Source organism: Arabidopsis thaliana, chromosome 5 (genome assembly GCF_000001735.4).
Source record: "Arabidopsis thaliana chromosome 5, partial sequence".
NCBI classification, from domain to species: domain Eukaryota; kingdom Viridiplantae; phylum Streptophyta; class Magnoliopsida; order Brassicales; family Brassicaceae; genus Arabidopsis; species Arabidopsis thaliana.
In genome coordinates this window covers 12,049,420-12,065,959 of record NC_003076.8, presented here as the reverse complement: position 1 = coordinate 12,065,959, position 16,540 = coordinate 12,049,420, and the positions used below count along the sequence as shown (strand labels likewise).

The window sequence follows — 16,540 nt, the reverse complement described above, 5'->3', positions numbered from 1 at the left end:
TCGTTTTTGTGTGTTCATTTCTCTAGGATGACTCTTCCTCTTCTCTAAGGCTCCTCTACTTCTCTATATATTCTATTCTCTTCTCCTATGTAAAACTCATCAAACTTTTTATTATCAAATCTTTTTCTGAATTGTTAGAACTGAAGGGTGTGTAATATCTCTTCAACTTGTGATTGCTTTGGTGCGTAATATCCTAGCAAGATCGAGCCTGAAAGTTCAAGAGTCTTTGCGCAACTCTTGGAAGTTTCACTTTATCCATTTCTGTTGGTTTTCATCATCATCATTCCATCTTCAACCCTTCAACTTCCGCACAGATCCATTCATTCACCATATCATTATCACTTCATCACAATCTATACAAAGAGACTTCAAGGGACTGAATCTAGTCACCCAAGATCATATCAATAGCCGAAGTCCGTATGAGCATTTGTCTTAACATCTTCTAACAAAGATACAATACTTAGGCTTTTAAGATCCGGTTGCGGTTCTAGTTGTTATACTCACTCATACACATGACATCAAATTTTAAGATCCAGTTGTGATTCTAGTTGTTATACTCACTCATACACATGACATCTAGTCATATTTGTCTCCAAAACACTAACCAAGCTTCTTCTTACTTCTCAAAGCTTTGATGGTGTAGCTAAACTCTGTATGGGTCTTTGGCTTTGTATCTTCTAACAAGGAAACACTACTTAGACTTTTAAGCTCCGGTTGCGGTTTATGTTCTTATTCTCAATCATACACATCACATCAAGTTATATTCGACTCCAAAACACTAACCAAGCTTCTTCTTGCTTCTCAAAGCTTTGATGGTGTAACCGAAGTCCGTATGAGTCTTTGTCTTTGTATCTTCTAACAAGGATACAATAGTTAGGCTTTTAAGATCCGGTTGCGGTTCTAGTTGTTACACTCACTCATACAAATGACATCTAGTCATATTTGACTCCACAATACTACCAAAGCCTCTTCTTGCTTCTAAAAGTTTTGATGGTGTAGATGAAGTCCGTATGAGTCTTTGGGTTTGTATCTTCTAACAAGGAAACACTACTTAGGCTTGTAAGATCTAGTTACGGTTTAAGTTCTTATAATCAATCATACACATGACATCAAGTCATATTCGACTCCAAAAAACTAACCAATCTTCTTCTTGCTTCTCAAAGCTTTGATGGTGTAGCTAAACTACGTATGAGTCTTTGGCTTTGTATCATCTAACAAGGAAACACTACTTAGACTTTTAAGCTCCGGTTGCGGTTTATGTTCTTATACTCAATAATACACATCACATCAAGATATATTCGACTCCAAAACACTAACAAAGCTTCTTCTTGTTTCTCAAAGCTTTGATGGTGTAGCCGAAGTTCGTATGAGTTTTTGTCTTTGTATCTTCTAACAATGATACAATAGTTAGGCTTTTAATATTCAGTTGCGGTTCTAGTTGTTACACTCACTCATACACATGACATCTAGTCATAATTGACTCCACAACACTAACCAAGCCTCTTCTTGCATCTCAAAGCTTTGCTGGTATAGATGAAGTACGTATGAGTTGATAATATGTTTTTAGTCAATTATCCTAAAACACCAATCATGTCGTTGTAAATGGGTGTGATGCAAACAAATGAGATGTGATCAGAAGTCACTAAGTCAAGCCAAACAATAACAGTATAGGGGTTTCTAACAGTCCTACGTGAACATGCAGAAAACAGAAATAATAACAGAATTATTAAAATCACTCGACCACAACAGGCTGATGCCAGAAGTAGGATGTGGTCGAGTAACAAGTCGAGTAACAGAAAGGATATGAAACAGATATACTCGACTGCACAGTCTGTTGCCAGACACTGGGTGTGGTCGAGTAATTGCAAAAATAAAGAAACAGGCAATGAGAACGATTAAGCGATAACGATAAAACAGAGAAATCAGATAGATGAGAAATTCCTAAGGATGGGGTAATCGAATAAAGTGGTATCCTAGCCTAACATATCATGAGTCTTTGGCTTTGTATCTTCTAACAAGGAAACACTACTTAGGCTTGTAAGATACGTTTGCGATTTAAGTTATTATACTCAATCATACACATGATATCAGTCATATTCGACTCCAAAACACTAACCAAGCTTCTTCTTGCTTCTCAAAGCTTTGATGGTGTAGCTGAAGTTCGTATGTGTCTTTGTCTTTCTATCTTCTAAGAAGTATACAATACTTAGGCTTTTAAGATCTAGTTGCGATTCTAGTTGTTATACTCACTCATACACATGATATCTAGTCATAGTTGACTCCAAAACACTAACCAAGCTTCTTCTTGCTTCTCAAAGCTTTGATGGTGTAGCCTCTTCTAACAAGGATACAATACTTACGCTTTAAAGATCCGGTTGCGGTTCTAGTTGTTATACTCACTCATACACATGACATCTAGTCATATTTGACACCAAAACACTAACCAAGCCTCTTCTTGCTTCTCAAAGCTTTGATGGTGTAGGCGATGTCCGTATGAGGCTTTTTCTTTGTATCTTCTAACAAGGATACAATACATAGGCTTCTAAGATCCAGTTGCGGTTCTAGTTGTTATACTCACTCATACACATGACATCTAGTCATATTTGACTCGAAAACAGTAACCAAGCCTCTTTTTGCTTCTCAAAGCTTTAATGGTGTAGCTGCAGTCTGTATGAGTCTTTTTATTTGTATCAACTAACAAGGAAACACTACTTAGGCTTTTAGGATCCAGTTGCGATTTAAGTTCTTATACTCAATCATACACATCACATCAAGTCATATTTGACTCCAAAACACTAACCATACTTCTTCTTGCTTCTCAACGCTTTGATGCTGTAGCTGAAGTTCGTATTAGTCTTTGTCTTTGTATCTTCTAACAAGGATACAAGACTTAGGCTTTTAAGATCTTGTTGCAATTTTAGTTGTTATATTCACTCATACACATGACATCTTGTCATATTTCACTCCAAAACACTAACCAAGCTTCTTCTTGCTTCTCAAAGCATTGATGGTGTAGCCGAAATCTATATGAGTCTTTGTCTTTGTATCTACTAACAAGGAAAACCTACTTAGGCTTTTAAGATCTGGTTGCGGTTAAAGTTCTTATACTCAATCATACACATCACATCAAATCATATTCGACTCCAAAACACTAACCAAGTGTCTTCTTGCTTCTCAAAGCTTTAATGGTGTAGCTAAAGTCCATATGAGGCTTTGGCTTTGTATCTTCTAACAAGGAAACTTAACTTAGGGTTTTAAGATCCGGTTGCGGTTTAAGTTATTATACTGAATCAGACACATGACATCAAGTCCTATTCGACTCCAAAACACTAACCAAGCTTCTTCTTGCTTCTCAAAGCTTTGCTGGTGTAGCGGAAGTCCGTATGAGTCTTTGTCTTTGTATCTTCTAACAAAGATTCAATACTTAGGCTTTTAAGATCTGGTTCGGTTCTAGTTGTTATACTCACTCTTACACATGACATCTAGTAACATTTGACTCCAAAACACTAACCAAGCTTCTTCTTGCTTCTCAAAGCTTTGATGGTGTAGCTAAAGTACGTATGAGGCTTTGGCTTTGTATCTTCGAACAAGGAAACACTACTTAGGCTTTTAAGATCCGGTTGCGGTTTAAGTTTTTATACTCAATCATACACATCACATCAAGTCATATTCGACCCCAAAACACTAACCAAGCTTCTTCTTGATTTTCAAAGCTTTGATGGTGTAGTGGAAGTCCGTATGAGTCTTTGTCTTTGTATCTTCTAACAAGGATACAATACTTAGGCTTTTAAGATCCGGTTGCGGTTTAAGTTCTTATACTCAATCATCCACATGACATAAAGTCATATTCTACTTCAAAACACTAACCAAGCTTCTTCTTGCTTCTCAAAGCTTTATTGGTGTAGTGGAAGTCTGTATGAGTCTTTGTCTTTGTATCTTCTAACAAAGATTCAATACTTAGGCTTTTAAGATCTGGTTTGGTTCTAGTTGTTATACTCACTCTTACAAATGACATCTAGTAACATTTGACTTCAAAACACTAACCAAGCTTCTTCTTGCTTCTCAAAGCTTTGATGGTGTAGCTAAAATACGTATGATGCTTTGGCTTTGTATCTTCGAACACGGAAACACTACTTAGACTTTTAAGATCCGGTTGCGGTTTAAGTTCTTATACTCAATCAAACACATCACATCAAGTCATATTCGACCCCAAAACACTAACCAAGCTTCTTTTTGATTCTCAAAGCTTTGATTGTGTAGCGGAAGTCCGTATGAGTTTTGTCTTTGTATCTTCTAACAAGGATACAATACTTAGGCTTTTAAGATCTGGTTGAGATTCTAGTTGTTATACTCACTCATACACATGATATCTAGTCATATTTAACTCCAAAACACTAACAATGTTTGTTCTTGCTTCTCAAAGTTTTGATGGTGTAGCTGAAGGCCATATGAGTCTTTGTATTGTATAATCTAACAAGGATATAATACTTAGGCTTTTAAGATGCGGTTGCGGTTCTAGTTGTTATACTCACTCATACACATGACATTTAGTCATATTTGACTCCAAAACACTAACCAAGCCTCTTCTTGCTTCTCAAAGCTTTGATGGTGTAGCTGAAGTCAGATTGTGTCGTTGTCTTTGTATCTACTAACAAGGAAACACTACTTAGGCTTTTAAGATCAGGTTGCTGTTTAAGTTCTTATACTCAATCATAAACATAAAATCAAGTCATATTTGACTACAAAACACTAACCAAGCTTCTTCTTGCTTCTCAAAGCTTTGATGGTGTAGCCAAAGTCCGGATGAGTCTTTGTCTTTGTATCTTCTAACAAGGACACAATACTTAGGCTTTTAAGATCCGATTGCGGTTCTAGTTGTTATACTCACTCATACACATGACATCAAGTCATATTTGACTCCAAAACACTAACCATGCTTCATCTTGCTTCTCAAAGCTTTGATGGTGTAGCCAAACTCCGTATAAGTCTTTGGCTTTGTATCTTCTAAAAAGGAAACACTACTTAGGCTTTTAAGATCTGCGTGCGGTTCATATTCTTATACTCAATCATACACATCACATCAAGTCATATTCGACTCGAAAACACTAACCAGGCTTCTTCTTGCTTCTCAAAGATTTGATGTTGTAGCCGAAGTCCGTATGAGTCTTTGCCTTTGTATCTTCTAACAAGGATACAATACTTAGGATTCTAAGATCAGGTTGCGGTTCTAGTTTTTATACTCACTCATACACATGACATCTAGTGATATTTGACTCCAAAACACTAACCAAGCCGCTTCTTCTTTCTCAAAGCTTTGATGGTGTAGCTGAAGTCCGTATGAGTCTTTGTCTTTGTATCTACTAACAAGAAAACACTACTTAGGCTTTTAAGATCCGGTTGCGGTTTAAGTTCTTATACTCAATCATACACATGACATCAATTTATATTTGACTCCAAAACACTAACCAAGCTTCTTCTTGCTTCTCAAAACATTGATGGTGTAGTCGAATTCCGTATGAGTCTTTGTCTTTGTATCTTCTAACAAGGGTACCATACATAGGCTTTTAAGATCAGGTTGCGGTTCTACTTGTTATACTCACTCATACACATGACATCTAGTCATATTTGACTCCAAAACACTAACCAAGCTTATTCTTGCTTCTCAAAGCTTTTATGGTGTAGCTAAACTCCGTATGAGTCTTTGTCTTTGTATCTACTAACAAGAAAACCCTACTTACGCTTTTAAGATCCGGTTACAGTTCTAGTTGTTATAATCAATCATATACATGACATCAAGTCATATTTGACTCCGAAACACTAACCAAACTTTTTCTTACTTCTCAAAGCTTTGATGGTGTAGCCAAAGTCCGTATGAGTCTTTGGCTTTGTATCTTCTAACAAATACTCAATACTTAGGCTTTTAAGATCCGGTTGCGGTTCTAGTTCTCATACTCACTCATACACATGACATCTAGTAATATTGACTCCAAAACACTAACCAAGCTTCTTCTTGCTTCTCAAAGTTATGATGGTGTAGCTTAAGTGCGTATGTGTCTTTGGCTTTCTATCTTCTAACAAGGAAATACTACTTTGGATTTTAAGCTCGGGTTGCGGATTAAGTTCTTATACTCAATCATACACATCGCATCAAGTCATATTCGACTCCAAAACACTAACCAAGCTTCTTCTTGCTTCTCAAAGCTTTGATGGTGTAGCCAAAGTCCTTATGAGTCTTTGTCTTTGTATCTTCTAACAAGGATACAATACTTAGGCTTTTAAAATCCGGTTGCAGTTCTATTTGTTATACTCACTCATACACATGACATCTAGTCATATTTGACTCCATAACAACAACCAAGCTTCTTCTTGCTTCTCAAAGCTTTGATGGTGTAGCTAAAGTACGTATGAGGTTTTGGCTTTGTATCTTCGAACAAGGAAACACTACTTAGGCTTTTAAGATCCGGTTGCGGTTTAAGTTCTTATACTCAATGATACACATCACATCAAGTCATATTCGACTCCAAAACACTAACGAAGCTTCTTCTTGATTCTCAAACTTTTGATGGTGTAGCGGAAGTCCGTAGGAGTCTTTGTCTTTGTATCTTCTAACAAGGATACAATACTTAGCCTTTTAAGATCCGGTTGCAGTTTAAGTTCTTATACTCAATCATCCACATGACATAAAGTCATATTCTACTCCAAAACACTAACCAAGCTTCTTCTTGATTTTCGAAGCTTTGATTGTGTAGCGGAAGTCCGTATGAGTCTTTGTCTTTGTATCTTCCAACAAGGATACAATACATAGGCTTTTAAGATCAGGTTGCGCTTCTACTTGTTATACTCACTCATACACATGACATCTAGTCATATTTGACTCCAAAACACTAACCAAGCTTATTCTTGCTTCTCAAAGCTTTGATGGTGTAGCTAAAGTACGTATGAGGCTTTGGCTTTGTATCTTCGAACAAGGAAACACTACTTAGGCTTTTAAGATCCGGTTGCGGTTTAAGTTTTTATACTCAATCATACACATCACATCAAGTCATATTCGACCCCAAAACACTAACCAAGCTTCTTCTTGATTTTCAAAGCTTTGATGGTGTAGTGGAAGTCCGTATGAGTCTTTGTCTTTGTATCTTCTAACATGGATACAATACTTAGGCTTTTAAGATCCGGTTGCGGTTTAAGTTCTTATACTCAATCATCCATATGACATAAAGTCATATTCTACTTCAAAACACTAACCAAGCTTCTTCTTGCTTCTCAAAGCTTTATTGGTGTAGTGGAAGTCTGTATGAGTCTTTGTCTTTGTATCTTCTAACAAAGATTCAATACTTAGGCTTTTAAGATCTGGTTTGGTTCTAGTTGTTATACTCACTCTTACAAATGACATCTAGTAACATTTGACTTCAAAACACTAACCAAGCTTCTTTTTGCTTTTCAAAGCTTTGATGGTGTAGCTAAAATACGTATGATGCTTTGGCTTTGTATCTTCGAACACGGAAACACTACTTAGACTTTTAAGATCCGGTTGCGGTTTAAGTTCTTATACTCAATCAAACACATCACATCAAGTCATATTCGACCCCAAAACACTAACCAAGCTTCTTCTTGATTCTCAAAGCTTTGATGGTGTAGCGGAAGTCCGTATGAGTTTTGTCTTTGTATCTTCTAACAAGGATACAATACTTAGGCTTTTAAGATCTTGTTGAGATTCTAGTTGTTATACTCACTCATACACATGATATCTAGTCATATTTAACTCCAAAACACTAACAATGTTTGTTCTTGCTTCTCAAAGCTTTGATGGTGTAGCCGAAGGCCATATGAGTCTTTGTATTGTATAATCTAACAAGGATATAATACTTAGGTTTTTAAGATGCGGTTGTGGTTCTAGTTGTTATACTCACTCATACACATGACATTTAGTCATATTTGATTCCAAAACACTAACCAAGCCTCTTCTTGCTTCTCAAAGCTTTGATGGTGTAGCTGAAGTCAGATTGTGTCGTTGTCTTTGTATCTACTAACAAGGAAACACTACTTAGGCTTTTAAGATCAGGTTGCTGTTTAAGTTCTTATACTCAATCATAAACATAAAATCAAGTCATATTTGACTAAAAAACACTAACCAAGCTTCTTCTTGCTTCTCAAAGCTTTGATGGTGTAGCCGAAGTCCGGATGAGTCTTTGTCTTTGTATCTTCTAACAAGGACACAATACTTAGGCATTTAAGATCCGATTGCGGTTCTAGTTGTTATACTCACTCATACACATGACATCAAGTCATATTTGACTCCAAAACACTAACCATGCTTCATCTTGCTTCTCAAAGCTTTGATGGTGTAGCTAAACTCCGTATAAGTCTTTGGCTTTGTATCTTCTAACAAGGCAACCCTACTTAGGCTTTTAAGATCCGGTTGCAGTTTAAGTTCTTATACTCAATCATCCACATGACATAAAGTCATATTCTACTCCAAAACACTAACCAAGCTTCTTCTTGATTCTCGAAGCTTTAATTGTGTAGCGGAAGTCCGTATGAGTCTTTGTCATTGTATCTTCCAACAAGGATACAATACATAGGCTTTTAAGATCAAGTTGCGCTTCTACTTCTTATACTCACTCATACACATGACATTTAGTCATATTTGACTCCAAAAAACTAACCAAGCTTATTCTTGCTTCTTAAAGCTTTTATGGTGTAGCTAAACTCCGTATGAGTCTTTGTCTTTGTATCTACTAACAAGAAAACCCTACTTACGCTTTTAAGATCCGGTTACGGTTCTAGTTGTTATAATCAATCATATACATGACATCAAGTCATATTTGACTCCAAAACACTAACAAAACTTCTTCTTACTTCTCAAAGCTTTGATGGTGTAGCCGAAGTCCGTATGAGTCTTTGTCTTTGTATCTTCTAACAAATACTCAATACTTAGGCTTTTAAGATCCGGTTGCGGTTCTATTTCTCATACTCACTCATACACATGACATCTAGTAATATTGACTCCAAAACACTAACCAAGCTTCTTCTTGCTTCTCAAAGTTATGATGGTGTAGCTTAAGTGCGTATGTGTCTTTGGCTTTCTATCTTCTAACAAGGAAATACTACTTTGGATTTTAAACTCGGGTTGCGGTTTAAGTTCTTATACTCAATCATACACATCGCATCAAGTCATATTCGACTCCAAAACACTAACCAAGCTTCTTCTTGCTTCTCAAAGCTTTGATGGTGTAGCCAAAGTCCTTATGAGTCTTTGTCTTTGTATCTTCTAACAAGGATACAATACTTAGGCTTTTAAAATCTGGTTGCAGTTCTATTTGTTATACTCACTCATACACATGACATCTAGTCATATTTGACTCCACAACACCAACCAAACTTCTTCTTGCTTCTCAAAGCTTTGATGGTGTAGCTAAAGTACGTATGAGGCTTTGGCTTTGTATCTTCGAACAAGGAAACACTACTTAGGGTTTTAAGATCCGGTTGCGGTTTAAGTTCTTATACTCAATCATACACATCACATCAAGTCATATTCGACTTCAAAACACTAACGAAGCTTTTTCTTGATTCTCAAACGTTAGATGGTGTAGCGGAAGTCCGTAGGAGTCTTTGTCTTTGTATCTTCTAACAAGGATACAATACTTAGGCTTTTAAGATCCGGTTGCAGTTTAAGTTCTTATACTCAATCATCCACATGACATAAAGTCATATTCTACTCCAAAACACTAACCAAGCCGCTTCTTCTTTCTCAAAGCTTTGATGGTGTAGCTGAAGTCCGTATGAGTCTTTGTCTTTGTATCTACTAACAAGAAAACACTACTTAGGCTTTTAAGATCCGGTTGCGGTTTAAGTTCTTATACTCAATCATACACATGACATCAATTTATATTTGACTCCAAAACACTAACCAAGCTTCTTCTTGCTTCTCAAAACATTGATGGTGTAGTCGAATTTCATATGAGTCTTTGTCTTTGTATCTTCTAACAAGGGAACAATACTTAGGCTTTTAAGATCAGGTTGAGGTTCTGCTTGTTATACTCACTCATACACATGACATCTAGTCATATTTGACTCCAAAACACTAACCAAGCTTATTCTTGCTTCTCAAAGCTTTTATGGTGTAGCTAAACTCCGTATGAGTCTTTGTCTTTGTATTTACTAACAAGAAAACCCTACTTACGCTTTTAAGATCCGGTTACGGTTCTAGTTGTTATAATCAGTCATATACATGACATCAAGTCATATTTGACTCCGAAACACTAACCAAACTTCTTCTTACTTCTCAAAGCTTTGATGGTGTAGCCGAAGTCCGTATGAGTCTTTGTCTTTGTATCTTCTAACAAATACTCAATACTTAGGCTTTTAAGATCCGGTTGCGGTTCTATTTCTCATACTCACTCATACACATGACATCTAGTAATATTGACTCCAAAACACTAACCAAGCTTCTTCTTGCTTCTCAAAGTTATGATGGTGTAGCTTAAGTGCGTATGTGTCTTTGGCTTTCTATCTTCTAACAAGGAAATACTACTTTGGATTTTAAGCTCGGGTTGCGGTTTAAGTTCTTATACTCAATCATACACATCGCATCAAGTCATATTCGACTCCAAAACACTAACCAAGCTTCTTCTTGCTTCTCAAAGCTTTGATGGTGTAGCCAAAGACCTTATGAGTCATTGTCTTTGTATCTTCTAACAAGGATACAATACTTAGGCTTTTAAAATCTGGTTGCAGTTCTATTTGTTATACTCACTCATACACATGACATCTAGTCATATTTGACTCCACAACACCAACCAAGCTTCTTCTTGCTTCTCAAAGCTTTGATGGTGTAGCTAAAGTACGTATGAGGCTTTGGCTTTGTATCTTCGAACAAGGAAACACTACTTAGGCTTTTAAGATCCGGTTGCGGTTTAAGTTCTTATACTCAATGATACACATCACATCAAGTCATATTCGACTCCAAAACACTAACGAAGCTTCTTCTTGATTCTCAAACTTTTGATGGTGTAGCAAGTCCGTAGGAGTCTTTGTCTTTGTATCTTCTAACAAGGATACAATACTTAGGCTTTTAAGATCCGGTTGCAGTTTAAGTTCTTATACTCAATCGTCCACATGACATAAAGTCATATTCTACTCCAAAACACTAACCAAGCCGCTTCTTCTTTCTCAAAGCTTTGATGGTGTAGCTGAAGTCCGTATGAGTCTTTGTCTTTGTATCTACTAACAAGAAAACACTACTTAGGCTTTTAAGATCCGGTTGCGGTTTAAGTTCTTATACTCAATCATACACATGACATCAATTTATATTTGACTCCAAAACACTAACCAAGCTTCTTCTTGCTTCTCAAAACATTGATGGTGTAGTCGAATTCCGTATGAGTCTTTGTCTTTGTATCTTCTAACAAGGGAACAATACATAGGCTTTTAAGATCAGGTTGAGGTTCTGCTTGTTATACTCACTCATACACATGACATCTAGTCATATTTGACTCCAAAACACTAACCAAGCTTATTCTTGCTTCTCAAAGCTTTTATGGTGTAGCTAAACTCCGTATGAGTCTTTGTCTTTGTATCTACTAACAAGAAAACCCTACTTACGCTTTTAAGATCCGGTTACGGTTCTAGTTGTTATTGTCAATCATATACATGACATCAAGTCATATTTGACTCCGAAACACTAAGCAAACTTCTTCTTACTTCTCAAAGCTTTGATGGTGTAGCCGAAGTCCGTATGACTCTTTGTCTTTGTATCTTCTAACAAATACTCAATACTTAGGCTTTTAAGATCCGGTTGCGGTTCTATTTCTCATACTCACTCATACACATGACATCTAGTAATATTGACTCCAAAACACTAACCAAGCTTCTTCTTGCTTCTCAAAGTTATGATGGTGTAGCTTAAGTGCGTATGTGTCTTTGGCTTTCTATCTTCTAACAAGGAAATACTACTTTGGATTTTAAGCTCGGGTTGCGGTTTAAGTTCTTATACTCAATCATACACATCGCATCAAGTCATATTCGACTCCAAAACACTAACCAAGCTTCTTCTTGCTTCTCAAAGCTTTCATGGTGTAGCCAAAGTCCTTATGAGTCATTGTCTTTGTATCTTCTAACAAGGATACAATACTTAGGCTTTTAAAATCTGGTTGCAGTTCTATTTGTTATACTCACTCATACACATGACATCTAGTCATATTTGACTCCACAACACCAACCAAGCTTCTTCTTGCTTCTCAAAGCTTTGATGGTGTAGCTAAAGTACGTATGAGGCTTTGGCTTTGTATCTTCGAACAAGGAAACACTACTTAGGCTTTTAAGATCTGGTTGCGGTTTAAGTTCTTATACTCAATGATACACATCACATCAAGTCATATTCGACTCCAAAACACTAACGAAGCTTCTTCTTGATTCTCAAACTTTTGATGGTGTAGCAAGTCCGTAGGAGTCTTTGTCTTTGTATCTTCTAACAAGGATACAATACTTAGGCTTTTAAGATCCGGTTGCAGTTTAAGTTCTTATACTCAATCGTCCACATGACATAAAGTCATACTCTACTCCAAAACACTAACCAAGCTTCTTCTTGATTCTCGAAGCTTTGATTGTGTAGCGGAAGTCCGTATGAGTCTTGGTCTTTGTATCTTCCAACAAGGATACAATACTTAGGCTTTTAAGATATGTTTGCGGTGCTAGTTGTTATACTCACTCATACACATGACATCTAGTCATATTTGACTCCAAAACATTAACCAAGCCTCTTCTTGCTTCTCAAAGCTTTGATGGTGTAGCTGAAGTCAGTATGCGTCGTTGTCTTTGTATCTATTAACAAGGCAACACTACTTAGGCTTTTAAGATCCGGTTACGGTTTATGTTCTTATACTCAATCATAAACATAAAATCAAGTCATATTTCACTACAAAACACTAACCAAGCTTCTTCTTGCTTCTCAAAGCTTTGATGGTGTAGCCGAAGTCCGTACGAGTCTTTGTCTTTGTATCTTCTAACAAGGACACAATACTTAGGCTTTTAAGATCTGGTTGCGATTCTAGTAGTTATACACACTCATACACATGACATCTAGTCATATTTGACTCCAAAACACTAACAATGCTTGTTCTTGCTTCTCAAAGCTTTGATGGTGTAGCCGAAGTCCATATGAGTATTTGTATTTGTATCATCTAACAAGGATATAATACTTAGGCTTTTAAGATATGTTTGCGGTACTAGTTGTTATACTCACTCATACACATGATATCTACTCATATTTGACTCCAAAACATTAACCAAGCTTCTTCTTGCTTCTCAAAGCTTTGATGGTGTAGCTGAAGTCAGTATGCGTCGTTGTCTTTGTATCTATTGACAAGGAAACACTACTTAGGCTTTTAAGATCCGGTTGCGGTTTATGTTCTTATACTCAATCATAAACATAAAATCAAGTCATATTTGACTACAAAACACTAACCAAGCTTCTTCTTGCTTCTCAAAGCTTTGATGGTGTAGCCGAAGTCCGTATGAGTCTTTGTCTTTGTATCTTCTAACAAGGACACAATACTTAGGCTTTTAAGATCCGGTTGCGGTTCTAGTTGTTATACTCACTCATACACATGACATCTAGTCATATTTGACTCCAAAACACAAACCAAGCTTATTCTTGCTTCTCAAAGCTTTTATGCTGTAGCTATACTCCGTATGAGTGTTTGTCTTTGTATCTACTAACAAGAAAACACTACTTAGGCTTTTAAGATCCAGTTGCGGTTTAAGTTCTTATACTCAATCATACACATGACATCAATTTATATTTGACTCCAAAACACTAACCAAGGTTCTTCTTGCTTCTCAAAGCATTGATGATATAGTTGAAGTTCGTATGAGTCTTTGTCTTTGTATCTTCTAACAAGGGTACAATACATAGGCTTTTAAGATCAGGTTGCGGTTCTAGTTGTTATACTCACTCATACACATGACATCTAGTCATATTTGACTACAAAACACTAACCAAGCTTATTCTTGCTTCTCAAAGCTTTTATGGTGTAGCTAAACTCCGTATGAGTCTTTGTCTTTGTATCTACTAACAAGAAAACACTACTTAGGCTTTTAAGATCCGGTTAAGGTTCTAGTTGTTATAATCAATCATACCCATGACATCAAGTCATATTTGACTCCAAAACACTAACCAAGCTTCTTCTGGCTTCTCAAAGCTTTGATTGTGTAGTCAAAGTCCGTATGAGTCTTTGTCTTTGTATCTTCTAAGAAGGATACAATACTTATGCTTTTAAGATCTGGTTGCAATTCTAGTTGTTATACTCACTCATACATATGACATCTAGTCTAACTCCAAAACACTAACCAAGCTTCTTCTTACTTCTCAAAGCTTTGATGGTGTAGCCGAAGTTCGTATGAGTCTTTGTCTTTGTATCTTCTAACAAAGATTCAATACTTAGGCTTTTAAGATCCGGTTGCGGTTCTATTTGTAATACTCACTCATACACATGACATCTAGTAATATTGACTCCAAAACACTAACCAAGCTTCTTCTTGCTTCTCAAAGCTTTGATGGTGTAGCTAAAGTGCGTAAGTGGCTTTGGCTTTCTATCTTCTAACAAGGAAATACTACTTAGGCTTTTAAGCTCGGGTTGTAATTTAAGTGATTATACTCAATCATACACATATTCAAGTCATATTCGACTCCAAAACACTAACCAAGCTTCTTTTTGCTTCTCAAAGCTTTGATGGTGTAGCCGAAGTCCTTATGAGTCTTTGTCTTTGTATCTTCTAACAAGGATACAATACTTAGGCTTTTAAAATCCGGTTGCGGTTCTATTTGTTATACTCACTCATACACATAACATCTAGTCATATTTGACTCCACAACACTAACCAAGCTTCTTCTTGCTTCTCAAAGCTTTGATGGGGTAGCTAAAGTACGTATGAGGCTTTCGCTTTGTATCTTCGAACAAGGAAACACTACTTAGTCTTTAAAGATTCTGTTGCGGTTTTAAGTTCTTATACTCAATCATACACATGATATCAAGTCATATTCGACTTCAAAACACTAACCAAGCTTCTTCTTGCTTCTCAAAGCTTTGATGGTGTAGCGGAAGTTCGTATGAGTCTTTGTCTTTGTATCTTCTAACCAAGATTCAATACTTAGGCTTTTAAGATCTGGTTCAGTTCTAGTTATTATACTCACTCTTACACATGACATCTATTAACATTTGACTCCAAAACACTAACCAAGCTTCTTCTTGCTTCTCAAAGCTTTGATGGTGTAGCTGAAGTCCGTCTGTGTCTTTGTCTTTGTATCTACTAACAAAAAAACACTACTTAGGCTTTTAAGATCCGGTTGCGGTTAAATTCTTATAATCAATCATACACATGACATTAAGTCATATTTGACTTTAAAACACTAATCAAATTTCTTCTGGCTTCTCAAAGCTTTGATGGTGTCGCCGAAGTCCGTGATATGTCTATAATTTGCATGTTTTCAGTGTCCATTCATCATAGTTTTGAGTCCAGTTTCGTATCATTCATCACTGTTTTATATCATTTCTCATCATTCTTACATACTTTGCATGATTAGGATAGCTTTGCATACATATTGCATTTCTGAGTTGTTTTCAGGTGATTTGGAGCTGTTTGCGAACAAATTGGAAGAAACGAGCCAGAACCAGAAGACATACTCGACCACCAGGTCGTGTGCATCCAGCACCATACTCGACCCTCTGGTCGAGTGACTTTGGAGCCATTCTTCCCATCTACTCGACCACCAGGTCGAGTAACCTCAGCTCAGGCCACTCGATGACACCACTCGACCCCCTGGTCGAGTATCACTTCGCCACACCACCTGACAATACTCGACCGTTCACTCTACCACATTACTCGACCCCCTGGTCGAGTATCACTTCGCCACACCACCTGACCACACTCGACCATTCACTCTACCAAGATACTCGACCCCCTGGTCGAGTATCATCACTTACCACCATCACCATCACTCGACCGGACACTCGATCACGTCTTCACAATCTACTCAAATCCGCACACAACCAGACAAGCTGAGCACAAGGAAGAGAAGAGGAGAAGACAAAGTGTTTGGAAGCGGCCTGGACCTCCATCGGATCACGAAGCCCATCTCGGCCCATTATCTTTCTATGGGCCAGGCGATTAGGTTATTGACCCGTTTACTATCATTTTATTTCGTTTTGTATAAATAGATGTCTTAGGGTTCTGTCCTGAGACATCTAGTCGACATTGCGTTTTTGCTTCAGTTTTGTTTTTTGTTTTACTCTGCTGCGCCGCTTTTGCTTCTGCAACCTGTAATTCGAGATTTTTCTAAGTTATTCAGATTCTGCATTTGATTTCATCTGTCATCTTGTTTCTCTACTCTTTATCTCTTTACTTATGCAATATTATCATTTATCTGCGTTTATGTCTTTGAGCATGTTGTCTGAGTAGTGACTTAGAATTCTTAGGGATGGGATAGAGTAGTTGTGGAATCCGTAGTCTGTAGAATGGTTAAGTTTTAGAATTGATTGAA

At 36.9% G+C, this 16,540-nt stretch overlaps 1 pseudogene across 1 annotated transcript; it reads left to right on the top strand.

Annotated features, from left to right (window-relative positions):
• Nucleotides 1–15,491: 15,491 nt before the first annotated feature.
• Nucleotides 15,492–16,211, top strand: AT5G32431 (annotated as a pseudogene; the record flags this gene model as incomplete). Its single annotated transcript has 1 exon — nt 15,492–16,211.
• Between the last annotated feature and the right edge of the window lie 329 nt (nt 16,212–16,540).